Consider the following 14469-nt stretch of genomic DNA (forward strand, 5'->3'; position numbering starts at 1 on the left):
TAATAATATTATAATAATAATAATAATAATAATAATAATAATAATAATAATAATAATAATAATAATAATAATAACTTAATAAGGAAGAGTCCCAAATAAATTCAAATTTAGATTATTGCTGTACAATTGAAATTTCAAAAACACTTTTGAAAAAAAAGGAAATTTCAAAAACATTTCGTTTGAGAATTGAAAGAAAAACCCTATTCCCTCATTTCCCCCCCAATTCCCAGCCCAATCGTCTTCTCAGTTGTCCCTCATTCTCTCTATCTGACTCTCGGCTTTGCTCAGCAACGCCGTTCTCACGTCGGTCTTCAACATCACCTCTTATCACCGACGGCGTAAAATCTCGTCACTAACGCGAAAACTCAAGGTATTCTTTCTCTCTCCTCTATTTCCCCCAAATTCAAAACCCTAATCCTTCATTTCTCTCACCAATTTCTCGTGTTTTTAGGTGAATCGATCAATTTGTTGGATAAGGAGCTTTTCTGTATCGAGGAATAAGATTTTTTGATCGAGTTTATTCTCTTGTGAAGTGTTTCTCTTCCCTTACTCCTGCAGCGGCGGCAGTGGTGATGGGGATGGTTCGGCGGTGTTCGATCGAGTGGCGTCGCATCGAAATTGTCAGTCTACAATGACATTATCATCACTTGCTCTTCATTCAGTCTCACTAAAGAAGACACCTTTAATCAACTGCTCTTCACAATCCCTTAAAAGCTCCAATTTTGGCAGCTTAATTGGGTTAAACAATGGCGTTCTTAGACTAAAGCCCCGCAAATTTGACTGTTGTAGGGTTTTTATGCGCATTTCAGTTGGATCTCCTTCTGAAACTGCTATGTTTTCTGATTATAAGCCTTCTTCCGCTTTTCTTTTTCCTGGTCAGGTGAAGTTTATTCACTCTTTTCATTTCGAAATTTCATTTTTGTTGGGTATGATTTGATGATGTTCTGAAATAAGGAATTTGATGAACTAATGTGGCTTGAAAGTTGTTTTTAATCTCATCATGAAAAGCGAAATAACTAAAAATTTTTTTGTTACATTGGCTTCTAATCTGTTGGTTTTTTTTTTTTTTATCAATGAATGCATCTTTTTGTTAAGTATTCAAGAATTGTATTTACAAATGATACTGGGGGAGTGCCGCCATGTACAAAATGAAGGCATAACTATCATGCCCTTAGTTTACGATGTATAACTAGTAACTATTTCTCTGTACACAAAACGAATGCATGCTATTTCTACAGCACTTGCTCAGACTTTACAAAACGACTTGTCTTCTAGAAATCCTGTGTTGGAATTTAAAAAATAAACCATATATACTGAGTATTAATTGGATACTACTACATGTTAGCTTAGTTATATGATGCATTGACTGAAATTTTTTTTACTTATGCGTGCTTATCATTATCCTTATCATTATACAATAACTCTTGATTGAATAGCTGGATGGAAGTGCGTGAAATGTCTCTGTGCTTCTGTAAATGGAAAGTAGACAGATTAGTCGGCCCAGGTGCAGTAATATTAAATTCTGGATCAAAAACATTGATGCCCGAAACCACCCTATATAGTCTTGGAAGAGTGTATGCTGCATGGCTTTCATACTAGCCAGGTCTAGCTTTGCTGCATAATGACAAACTCCATATTGGTATTTGATAAAATTGCTTTATGCTTTTTAGAATGCTGATCAAATTCTACATTAGAAATTTCAATACTAAATGGAGAATGATTTATGTCTGACCTTCCTGTAATTTCTTGATATGTGCTTGTGATGATGAAATATGCCGATATCTGCTGTGAACTGACATGAAAAATGGTACTTCATATCCTTCTGTCTCCAGCTGTCATCTAAATCTTCATACTTTGTCTTTTCTAAGGCATGTGCTATTGTGGCCTATCAAGACAAAAGGTTAACTTCAGAATAGAGACATACTTTATTCTTACTATGGTTGTTGATTTCTGAAATTATGTCACCAGTGTTACTCTAATCTTGTTTGCCATGAGTGATGCAATTAGATTTCCGTCTGTATAATTTCCAATTATAATGTCCGGCTTTCCTTCCATAAGCTCAAGGATTTTGGCTGTGGCGTCCTGGTGTCATATAAAAAAGAGTTATGATGAACTAGAGTAAATATAATGATCCTAAAAGCTAGAAGTCTATTAGTAATTCAATTAATACATGCCCTGGTAAACCTCTCAAGGTATGGATATATATCAAATCGAGAGACCCACTGGCGGAGGATCCCATTTTCTATCTTAAAAGGAACGCGTAAAATGTTGGAGTACTTGGTTCCCACAATTGATTCCACTTCTTGATTGCACTTGGTTCCTTGAGAATATGGAATTAGCCTGGTAACCTATATACACAACACCAATCAGTGCTAGTTTAATGGCTTTATAAATTGAGATAATGATATTCAATCTATTGTGTACCCACCACTAGAATTTGGGGCTTTATATTAAGCCCTTGATTCTTGTATCTGATGAGTAATTCCTCTTCTAGTGCTCTGACTTGATCTAGAACATAAACCACCTACAACAGCATAATAATATGATCACATTTCATGTACTTGTCTTCTTTTGCAGGCTGTTATAACTAGTCACTACCAAATATATAACTGTCCCCAGTATCTGGCAAGCTAAGATCATTTGCTTGACCAAAGTAACCGTGTATAGATAATATCACAACGCTGAATATTGTTGGAAGCCTGCCAAAGAATTTCTCCACGCTCACTGGGTCTGGTGCCTGCAGCACCTCAAAGAGAGAATGCATAAACTCTTTAACTCTTGCTGAGGTATGACCCCATCCTTTCTCAAAACCCCACTCCTTGATCTGTTTAATATATTAGTATCAGAAAAACTTATTTGAAATTTCTGGCTATGCTCATGAGGAAGTCAAACAAGATGTACCTCGACTCGAAATTCTGAATGGTGTGTCAGGTGAAAGTGATGAAAGAAAACGTCAGCTACAACCAATGTTGCCTAGAGCTTTTCTGGCGTGTTCAGTGTCTCATTGATCATTAGTTTCTGACCAAGTAAAATTAGAAATTTGAGCAACCATGTTTTAATACATATATGCAATATGATATATGTAATATCATATTATACGTGTTCAGCCTTTGGCTTTAATTTTCTTGCTAGGCACCGTAACTTGCGCAATTCGTATTTCCTAGTACCCCCAAGTGAATATGTCAGCTATAGGTGGTCAGTGGTCACTATGCCGATAGTTGATATTATTATTGCTTTTGCAGAGGCGTGGAATAGAAACGAATCTTTATGCTCAATTCAAGTCTGACTCCATCAAGATTGGGATGGTTTTTACCTTGATTTATGTTTTTGTCTGTGTCTTTATTTTTGAAAAAGCTACTTGCAGAGAATATATGTACTCATTTTTTGTGCTGTGAATATTATTCAGGTTAAGCATCCAGAAGTTGCTTAGTTTCTAGGAGGTCAGCTACTACTTTTTTGTGTTGTGAAGGTATTATGCTCTGCAATATTTGGTCCAAAAATTATACTTCATTTCTAAAAGACTTGTCCTTTGTGTTTATGCTCCCGTATAGTGTGGTTTACATACAACTTTGGGACTATGGATGATGACAAACCCTTTGGCTGAATAAAACCTCTATGCCAGCTCTTGCAATCCATCCAATGCCTGCCCTTAAATTGTTCATTATGTGGTTGGAAACTATGCTACTGCATCTGTAGAGTTCGATTTTGTAATTGTTATTTGCAATCGTCTAGAATGTTGTCTAGTAGTCTGTATATTGGCACACATCTTTGTTACAATATGTGACGATAACTTGATCTGCAAATAATGAAGATGGGATCTTTGATAGACTATTAATCAATTTAAAGGAGATGATAACTTAGTATACATTCTTCCTAGATAATTGGATTGAGGTTTTTTTGTGTGGTTCGTATCATATACTATTGTTATCTTCAAGGCAAAATTTTGCACATTCAATTTGATTAGCAGCTGTAGGTGGTTTGATGATATACATTAGTTGCTGCCCATCTAACACATTTATGTTTTCAGGCTGAGAAGATTACAACACTGATTAGGGCCGCCAACATTCAATGCGAGTCATACTGGCCAAGCTTGTTTGCCAAGCTCCTTGAAAAGAAGAGCATTGAGGACCTTATCATGAATGTTGGTGCTGGTGGCGGTGTTATTACTTTTAGTATTAAACTAATATTTTCTTCCTCATACTACCGGCTAAGCCAATTTTTGTACAAGTTATTACAGCTTTGTTAAACTAATATTTGTCATTAAACTAATATTTACTATATGCATGTGTTGCAGGTGCTTGTGGAATCCAACTATTCAAACAATTGAAGAATAATATGAGGAAGAAAATAGCATGACACTAACAAAGACCGAGGCAATTGAAAAATGAAATGACACTATTCAGACTATTAGATATCTTTTTTTTTTCTCTCTTGTAGTTTCCAATTTCTTTTTAATGTAACAATTGTGAATAACCAACGAGACATGTTAGTTGATTAAGGTGTTTATATAAATGACAATTATTTTTTTTATCTATATAGTAGCTTTTTATTGATTCATTAAATTGTTTTGTTTGTTTACTTTTAGTATTAATATAGTATATATATGTATTAATTCATAAATCTTAAACTGTAAATGTGTAGTTGCCCCTAATAGTTTTAATAAAAATGTCAAAAGTTGCACCTAAAAACATCCTTTAGCGACTAACTTATGGTTGCATTAGAGGCAACATATAATTAGAGATGGATTTATGGTGCCTCTAAATATAAGTGGTCTTATCAGCAATATAACTTGTGTGCCCCAAAAAGGTGGCATTAGGGGCAACCTATAATCAGCGACATACTTATGGTTGCTTCCAAACGTAAGAGGCTTTAGCAGAACTGTAACTTGTGTGCCTCAAAAGGTGGCATTAGGGGCAACCTATTATTAGCGACAGACATATGGTTGCCTCTAAACATAACAGTCTTTACCCGCACCGTAACTTGTATGCCTCTAAATGACGCATTAGGGGCTACCTATAATTAGCGACAGTCATATGTTTGCCTCTAAACTTAAGAGTCTTTAGCAGATACCATAATTTGTCTGCCTCTAAAAGGTGGCATTAGGGGCAACCTATAATTAGCGACAGGCATATGGTTGTCTCTAAACATAAGAGTCTTTAGCAGCACCATAACTTGTCTGCCTCTAAAATGCGGCATTAGGGGCAACCTATAATTAGCGACGGACTAATTAGAGGCAACCAAAAAATTGTTTCTAAACACCATTAGAGGCTACAAATATATATTTAGATGCAATTTTGGATTGCCTCTATATGTAGTTTTTTTTGTAGTGGGAGTTACTTAGACAAATATTTGTCTGATGGTGTAGTTAGGATAGCTATGCCGGGAGAGGAAGGCGAAGCTTCTACATCGGGTCGGCTCGCGTATCCTGAGATCGACCCCAAAGGCGGTCCGGGAGCAAAATTTCCACTTCCCTCACTAATAAAGGCCTTAATGGAGGATGCCCGAGGCCAAGCAGCGAAGTTCCAAATAAAGGACCCCTACATACTGGTCCGACCCGATGCTAGCCACACTATTCTGAGCCCACCCCCTGGATGTACTGCCTTCTATTACAAGGCCATGGAGATGGGCTTGAGGTTTCCGCTGACCCAGTTTGAGAAGGATATATTGAATGCGTACAACTTGTGCCTGGGTCAGCTATCTCCTAACTCTTGGGGGGGTATATTGGCGGTTCAGGTGATTTGCGATATCATCGGTGTTAAACCGACCCTCACCTTATGGCGCCATTTATACAAGCTGTTCGAGATGCCCGCCGGGGATCATGGACCTGGTTGGTGGTGCTTCCAGGCCCGGCGGGGCTACCGAACTGTCCTCGACCTACCCACTTCGCAAAAGGGTTTCCGTCGGGGGTTTGCCTTTGTCTACTTCGGGGGAGAATGGGGCATCCCGACCGTGCCTCCATCTGACGACCCAAATCACTGCCTCAATTTCAAAGTGCCCGAACTGTCGGAAGATGAAGCTGTGGCCGCCATATACATGCAGTTAGAGGCCAAAATAGTGGATGGCGGTGAAGTTTTTGTAGCGGGGAACTGGCTCCCGAGCTGCAAACTCTTTAAAAATGAGCACTTCTTAGCGGCATTCGGTCTGAGCCCGGTTTTTCCCAAGGGTAATTCGGCAACAAGGGGGTCCGGTTGACTTGTTTTTGCTTTATTTGCTATATTTTGCTAACTGTTTGTCTTTTTACAGAGGCTTCTCTTGCTTACATAAAGGAAACAACCCGGACATGGCCGAACGACTAACCTCCGCCGCTCTGAAGGCTGCTCGGATTAGGGCCGAGATGAAGGCGAATAAGATTAACAAGCCTTCTAAGCCAAAGGTAAGATACTTCTCTATCCGACCCGGTTTAATCCTTCTTTCCTTGTTCTCACCAACTTTTCATATGTTTTACAGGATCCTTCCAATCCCAAGCCGAGAAAGCGCAAGGAGCGCACTGAGGAGAGGGTGGACATGACGGAGAAGGCTTTGGCGAAGGCCCGAGCCGAGAAGGAGGCCTCGGCCAAGAAGGCAAGGCAAGAGCCTTCTGTTGAGGTGAACAGCCCCCGCCCGGCTTCTGGGAGAGGGGACACACATTTCCCTTCACCCAGAGGATTTCGAGCCGGTGCGAAGTCCAAGCCACGTACAGGGGACCTCACATACCGAGCAGACCTTATCCGAGGCGCCGGTCCCCTTTACTCAAATGTCCAAGACGGACAAGAAAGAACGGATTGCCAGTGCCCTGGAAATACTGGTTACCCAAACCGACCGAGATCATATCAACGCGGTGAATGGGAGAAACGAATCGAGCGAACTCTTTCGCTCCTGGATGGATGTAAGTACCTTAGCCTTACTCCTCCTTTTACTTTTTCATTTTATTTTCTAACTTGTCTTTGTTTTGCAGTTTTCCATCCGGATGACCAAGTAGCCGAGGACCGGCTCACACTGTGCAGGAGGTTCAGAGCCTGAAGGAGGCGGCTCGGAAGCACTTCGATGAGGTCTACCAGGCCAAGGAAGCTAAGCGTCTGGCCGAGCTCCGCTTGGAGGAGGCCAACAAAAAAATTGATGATGGCGAGGCGACCTGGAAGCAAGAGAGGGAGGATTGGCAGGTCGAAAGGACCAACCTTTCTCTTGCCAAAGACAACGCTGAGTCCGCCAAAGCTACGGCCGAGACCAAGCAAGCTCAGGCCGAGAAGGATTTGGAAGAGGTCCGGCTCAAACTCTCCACGGCCGAGGCTCAACTGAAGGAAGCCCAAGCGGCCGTTTCTCGTTCTCAGGAGGAATGGTTCAACGCCTGGCAGAAGTCGGACGACTGTACCGATTTCTGCGCCGACGTGGGCCAATCTTCCCATAAGATGGGCGAGGACGAGGCGCTTGCTAGGCTTAAGGTAGCTTTGCTGATTCCTGCCCCGAGGCCGACTGGAATTCAGTCTGGTCTCGCTACCAGGAGTTGGCCGATGCCGACGACTGAGATTAAGGCCAAGATGGCTGAAGAGATGAGCTCGGACAGCGACTCTGATGATGAAGAAGAAGATGCTGGTAGCACCGAGCCACCTCCACCAGAGCAACCTGCCGCCGGTCCTTCTACTTAGCTTCCTTAGGATTTTTATTTTCTTAGCTTTGGCCTTGTCGGCCCTTTAGCTTTTCTGCTTTCGACCCTATGTTTTTGTAAACTTTTGGTTGTATTTTACAACTTTTGATCAATTGGAATACAACTACTATTTTGCAACTCGTCATTTGTCGCATATTTTTCGTTATTTGCAATATTACAACATTCAATAGACAATAAATGGTTAAGTTTTGCTTGCCTTTTTGTTCAAAATAATTAGACTGGTTAAGTCTTTTTCATTTCTGGGGTAGAAAACACTTGGTACATGGACTGGTTAAGTCCGAGTTACAATTTGATTTGCTTGCTAAACCGACCAGGTAGTGCTGGCCTTACATCATGCCCCTAGTGCAAGTAACGAAAAAAGATTACACATAGAATCTTTTGAGATTGTCTAGGTTCCAAGGCCGAGCCAGGGGGACCCCTTCGGGAGATTCGAGTCGGAATGTCCCTGGCTTGATGATTTCTGTAACCTTGTAAGGGCCGTCCCAATTTGCCCCCAACTTCCCTTTGAGATGGGAAAGTCCGGTGGCTTCGACCTTTCGGACGACCCAGTCGCCTAGACTGATTGGCCGAGGCTTTACTCGCCGGTTAAAGTGCCTTGGATTCTTTGCTTGTACCGGATGGCTTGAGCAAAGCATTGCCTCGGGTTTCTGGCAATAGGTCTAAGTTGATGGGCTTTTCTTCTTCATTTTGGTCGAACTCATAGAATGTCATCCGAGGGGAAGGAATTCCCACCTCGACCGGAAGGACAGCCTCGCTTCCATAGACCAAGCCGAAAGGGGAGTGCCCCGTGGCTTCTTTCACCGTTGTTCGAGCCGACCAGAGTACTCCAGGTAGGTCGTCTACCCATGCCCCTTTAGCTGCATCAAGGGATTTCTTGATACCTTTTAGAACAATTTTATTAGCCGACTCGGCTTGCCGTTGGTCTGAGGGCGGAGACCGCCGAGAACCTTGTTTGAATGCCGAACCGGGACAATATTCTCGAGTCGGCCGCTGTTGAACTGCGGCCATTGTCGATACCAAGGCTCTTGGAATTCCGAACCGGGTAATGATATTCCTCCATATGAACAACTGAACCTGCTTGTCAGTAATTGACGCCAGTGGCTCGGCTTCGTCCACTTGGTGAAGTAATCAATAGCCACAATTAGGAACTTCCTTTGCCCAGAAGCGGGGAAAAGGTCCGAGCAGGTCCATGCCCCACTTGTCGAAGGGCAGGACTGCTTGAATGTGGTGAGGGGAGTGGCAGGGCCCTTGGAATGTCCGAGTGAATCTGGCAGGAGGGACACCGTCGGACTAAGTCCGAGGCATCAGCTTTCAAGTAGGCCAATAGTACCCTGCTCTTAGCGCCTTTCCGGCTATAGTTCGACCCCCTTGATGGCTTCCGCAGGCTCCTTGGTGTATTTCCCGGAGGACATAATTTCCTTCCTCGGGAGTTATACATTGAGGAGGGGATGAGTGAAAGACTTTTTATAGAGCTGCCTTTCATGCCAAAGGAACCAACCAGACTTATGCTTAATCCGGTCGGCTTCTTTGGATCACTGGGTAAGGTCCCGTCTCGCAAGTACTCCACAATTTCACCCATCCAGTTTGAGGATCGATTGAGTACGAGCTGCTCTTTAGCATTTATGCTAGGTTCCTTCAACACTTCCCAAGTTATGGTTCTGGGGGCCGACCCCTCAGCAGAACTAGCCATCCGAGCCAGTGCATCGCTGCTGATTTTCCGAGCGAGGAATGTGAGTAATCCGGAATCCGGACAACCTTGCAATGACAGCTCGGGCTTTGGCCAAGTACATCCTCATGTTGTCCTCTTGGCCTCATAGTCTCCGGAAATCTGACCCACTATGAGTTGTGATCGGACTTGGCTATGATTGAGGTTGCCCCAGCTAGGATGCATAGCTGTATTCCGAGGATGGAGCCTCATACTCGGCTTCATTGTTAGATCCGAGAAATTCGAACTTAACAGCATATTCAATTTTTTCTCCGACCGGAGGTTTGATGACCAATCCGGCTCCACAACCACTCTTTGTGGATGATCCATCAACAAGCAATTCCCACTCCTCTTGCGAACCGACCGGGGGTCGAGTTGCGCATTCAGTGATGAAGTCAGCGAGTGCTTGGGCCTTGATGGCTCTTCGGGGCTCGAACTCGAGCCCAAAATCTGCTAACTGGTCTGCCCAATCACTCATCCGACTCGATGATTTCTATTTTCAATAAGCTTCCGGAGCGGTTGTCCGGTTAGGACTTTGATGGGGTGTGCTTGAAAATAGGGCTTGAGCTTCCGGCTGCCATTACCAAGGCAAAGACCATTTTCTCAACATCGCTGTACTTCGCCTCGGCCCCCCTATAGGCGTGGCTGATGAAGTAAACGGATGTTGCTTTCCTTCTCGCTCGGCTATCAGGACGGCGCTAAGAGCGTAGTCCGAGACAGCCAAGTAGATAAACAGGGGTTCCCCCGGCAAGGGGGAGATCAGTTTGGGCAAAGATGCCAAGTGATTCTTGAGGTCAGCGAAGGCTTGCTCGGCTTCGTCCCATGCGAACTCTTTTCGCTTCAGGGCCTTGAAGAACAACAAGCTTTTATCGGCCGACCGGGAGAGGAACCGACCGAGGCCGCTAAGCAGCCGGTTAGGCGCTGTACTTCCCGAACATTCCGAGGCGATTTCATTTCTAAGACCGCTTTGATTTTGTCCGGGTTGGCCTCTATACCTCTCTCATCCATAGAAATCCGAGGCACTTTCCCCCTTTAACTCCGAAGACGCATTTTTTAGGGTTGAGCATCATTCGGTATTTCCTTAGGGTGCTCAGCGTTTCTTTCAGATCTGCAGGGTGATCCGACTGGGCCTTGCTTTTGACTATCATATCGTCAACATATACCTCAATGTTCCGACCCAATTGGTCGCTGAAGATTTTGTTCACGGTCGCTGATATGTCGCCCCGGCATTTTTGAGGCCGAATGGCATCATTTTGTAGCAGTAGACACCCTGAGGAGTGATGAACGCTGTATGAACCCTATCCTTCTCGGCCATGGGAATTTGATGATAGCCGGCATTTGCATCCATGAAGCTGAGAAGGGCGTGCCCTGCCGTTGAATCGACCAGCCTATCGATCTTTGGCAGAGGGTGATTGTCTTTTGGGCAGGCTTTGTTTAAGTCGGTGAAGTCGACACACATTCGCCATGCCCCACTCGGCTTTTTGACCAGACCACGTTGGCCAGCCATTCCGAGTATTGACATTTTCTATGAAACCCGCTCGAGCAGCTTCTTGACTTCTGCTGCTGCCGCGGCATTTCTTTCGGGACCTTGGTGCCTGAGCTTCTGCTTGATGGTCTGAACCCCTCTTTGATGTTAAGCTCATGGCACATGATTTTCGGGTCGAGCCCCGGCATTTTGTGGCCTCATAGGCAAAGACATCTTGGTACTCCGTGAGCACTTGGATGATTCTTGCCTTGTTTGCGGTCCATGGCCTTGCCTACCCTGACAGTCCGACCGGGGTCCTGGCCGATCGCGACCTCTTCGTCATCCTCGGTTGGCTGAGGACGCTCGTATTGCTTGGGGTTTTCAGTTATGTACACCCCGAGGCTCGTTGAGGGCTGACCCCCTTCATACTTTCTTTTTTTGAGTCCTTTTGGACGTCGTTGTCCGAGTCCTTTTGGACGTCGGTATTTTTGAGGCTATTCACATAGCACTCTCTTGCGGCCTGTTGGTCGCCTTGAATTTTTCCTACCTTCCCGTCATCAGTCTCAAACTGCAAGAGGAGCTGGTAGGTGGAGATGGCGGCCTTGGCCTTGTTTAGCATGGGCCTCCCCATTATTATGTTGTAAGGCAAAGGGATGTCTACCACCAAGAAGTCGATCGGTAGGCTTCTCCCCTTACCCTTTTCACCCATCCGAGTGGGTAATTTTATTGATCCGACCGGGTGGACAGAGTTGCCCCCGAAGCCTATGAGCGGCTGAGCCATGGGGGTAACATCCCGTTCGGTGTACTTCAGCTTTTTGAGGCAGTCAAGGGTGATTATATCAGCGGATGAGCCGCTATCCACCAATACCCTCTTCACCTTTGTATTCGCTACCTTGAGCTCGATGACGAGGGGGTCGTCGTGCGGAACACACAACGTCCGACTAGGTTCCCCAAATGTCATGACGGGGCAGCTAGCTCGGGGGAGCTGAACATCAAGCACCTGATGTTTAAGGTTCTGGAGGTGAGCCTTGCGCGCTCGGCCGGTTAGGCCTCCCGACGCAAATCCTCCAGCGATGACACCAATGAAGCCTTCGGTGTCCCCACTGTTCGACTGACCCACCTTTTGCTTTCCCTTTTCCTCGCTCGAACGCTTGAGGTAGTGGTTGAGCTTGCCCTGGTCGGCCAGACCGTTCAAGGATTTCTTGAGCTCCCGACAGTCATTGGTGGTGTGTCCACATTCCTTGTGGTAGTCACACCACAAACTTTTGTCCCTCCGAGACGATGACGTCCGGATGGGCGTTGGCCTGGGAAGCCAATTTTTGTCCCGGATGCCAAAGTAGATTTCCTTCCGGTTTTTATTGAATCGGGGGTCGTTGCCATTATCAGTGAGCCGATCCCCTCGGCCCCCTGTTCTTTGATGCTTAGGCTGACCCGCGTGACTCCCTTCATCCTTTTCTTGCCAACCTCGTCCGAGTAACGGCAGATATCCGTTGCTTGGATGAATCTTTGAGCCCGAGCCATGGCTTCCGAGTAAGTTTTGACTTCATTCTCGGCAATGACCATCTGAGCCGACCCGGTTGGAGGCCGGACATGAGGGCAGCGAAGGCTACAGCGTCCTGTAGGTCGGTTATTTTGAGAGACTCTTCGTTGAACCTCTTGATGTAGTCCGACAAGGATTCATTCTTGTCTTGCTTCACCCCCATGAGGTGAAGGCTGGTTTTTCTTTGCCTCTTTCCCGCTACGAACTGATGGATGAAGAGGTGCTCCAATATGGCGAAGTCAGTGATGACCCCCGCCGGCAGTTCTTGGAACCAATTCAGAGCCAACCCTCTAAGGGTGGTAGGGAAGAAGCGGCACCAAGTGGCCTCGCAGCTTGTCTGCACGCTCATTTGAGCCTTGTAACTAGCCATATGATCATCTGGGTCGGTTAGGCCCGCAAATGGCTCGATCAGGGGGGTTTTAATTTTACCCGGAGGTTGGGTCCCTAGGATTTCCTGACTGAAGGGGATCAGGAACTTGAGCCCTCCTCCAGCTAGCCTAGGGGTGAGAATGAGCCGAGTCCCCTTGGCCCTCTCGTCATTTGCTTTCTTCCTGAGGAACTCCCGAGCGTCATAGCCTTGGCTGAGGCGCTTCTTGTTGTTAAGGAATTCCGGGCATCTTGGGGTTTCCGACCCGCACCCCCCCTTGGGGATTTAGATACATGGGTCTCTCATGCTGACGGGCCGACCCCTGTCGCGCTGACTTTTCTCTTTCCCGGTGGCTCGGGTCTCTCGCATCGGACCGTGGCCGGCTAGGCTGCGGGTCTCGATTAGAACGAGAGTTGTCCCTCTGAGACGGACGACCGTGCGCTCCCTGGGCTCATGCTGATTGAGCGGGACGACGTTTGGCTGCCTCTGCTGAAGCATGGCCATCATGTCCATCATACCCTTTTGGAAGTTTCCTGGAGCTGAGCCGTGATAAGGGCCAGGTCAGACGCAAAAGCGGCTGAGGCTCCACATGCTGTATGCTGGGATACCGACCGAGGGTCCAAGTTTGGACGGTAGGGACCTCCGAGCCGGTGAGGGAGTCCGTCGGCCTCCCGGTTATGCGCAGGTGAATGACCTCTCTCCGGTCGGGGGATTGGAGGATCCCGATTATGTGCGGGCGAGTGGCCTCTCTCTGGCCGAGAGACCTGCTCGGAGGCTGGCTTGCCGCGAGTGTTTTTGGTTGGGGCCATGGTCAATTGGCGTTCTGAGCTGAGTAGCTGAATGAATAAATCTGAGTGAGTGGTGGCGAAGTAACTTTTTGTACTATCCCACAGACGGCGCCAAACTGTTTCTGTCTAGAAATTAAGGTTCTGATTCCTTTGCTTAGGGAATACCGGGTCAGATTCGAAGGTCCTGAGTCTAAAGTCCGTACGCCGGAATCCTGCAAAAGTAACGGTTAGACTGCCCCGGGGGTTGTTCCGGGATCGCCTCTCCGACGCTCAAGTCAGTAATCAAGCTTAGAGAGATAAAGTCTAGAGAGAGATGCTCTGGTTTGTTAGGTAAGAATTCAATACCTTCTCATTGATGAGGGGGTTGAGTATTTATAGTGCTGGGGATATCCCAACTGTAGGCCAGCTGGGGGGCACTGACAGCTGGGATGCACCATCAGAGGTGGGGCCCACTGGAGGCTCTAAGGCATTTATTGGGCTGGATTATCCTTGGTAAGCCTAAACCAGGAAATAAGCCCAAACAACAACCACATTGCAATTGATATTGCGACTTCATAAAAGTAGAAAGATGTATATATAGGGTTAGAAAATTATGTAATTTTTAATATTATGACTAGTAAAAAGCACGTTCGAGAGATTTTTTTTACCTAAAAGAAAATTTTGTTTCCAACGTGCTTTTTCTAGTCATAATGTTCATGGACAAATTGTTCGTGGATGTCTTCTAGTTTAGTTGATAATTCTTGTGGAGGTGTTATTTAAAACTTGAGTGCACCTTAACCAACTTGCTTACTCTTCCACCTGCATCGTTCCACCATACTTGACACTAGAGCTGTTCATGAATAGAACGACGACCCGCAAATCCCTTCCAGCTTTGGCAACAAACTTTGAAAAAAAAATTCTAAACGGGAGGGCCAAGCTCGGCGCGACCCGCTAATATTAATGGGCGGATATGGACAACCTCA

General features: G+C 45.6%; 1 pseudogene; it reads right to left on the reverse strand.

The window, feature by feature from the left end:
- Window positions 1-1382: 1382 nt before the first annotated feature.
- On the reverse strand, window positions 1383-3531 carry LOC130591067 (sucrose synthase 5-like; annotated as a pseudogene).
- Window positions 3532-14469: the final 10938 nt, after the last annotated feature.

This window comes from Beta vulgaris, chromosome 4 (genome assembly GCF_026745355.1).
Source record: "Beta vulgaris subsp. vulgaris cultivar EL10 chromosome 4, EL10.2, whole genome shotgun sequence".
In the NCBI taxonomy this organism is placed as follows: Eukaryota; Viridiplantae; Streptophyta; class Magnoliopsida; order Caryophyllales; family Amaranthaceae; genus Beta; species Beta vulgaris.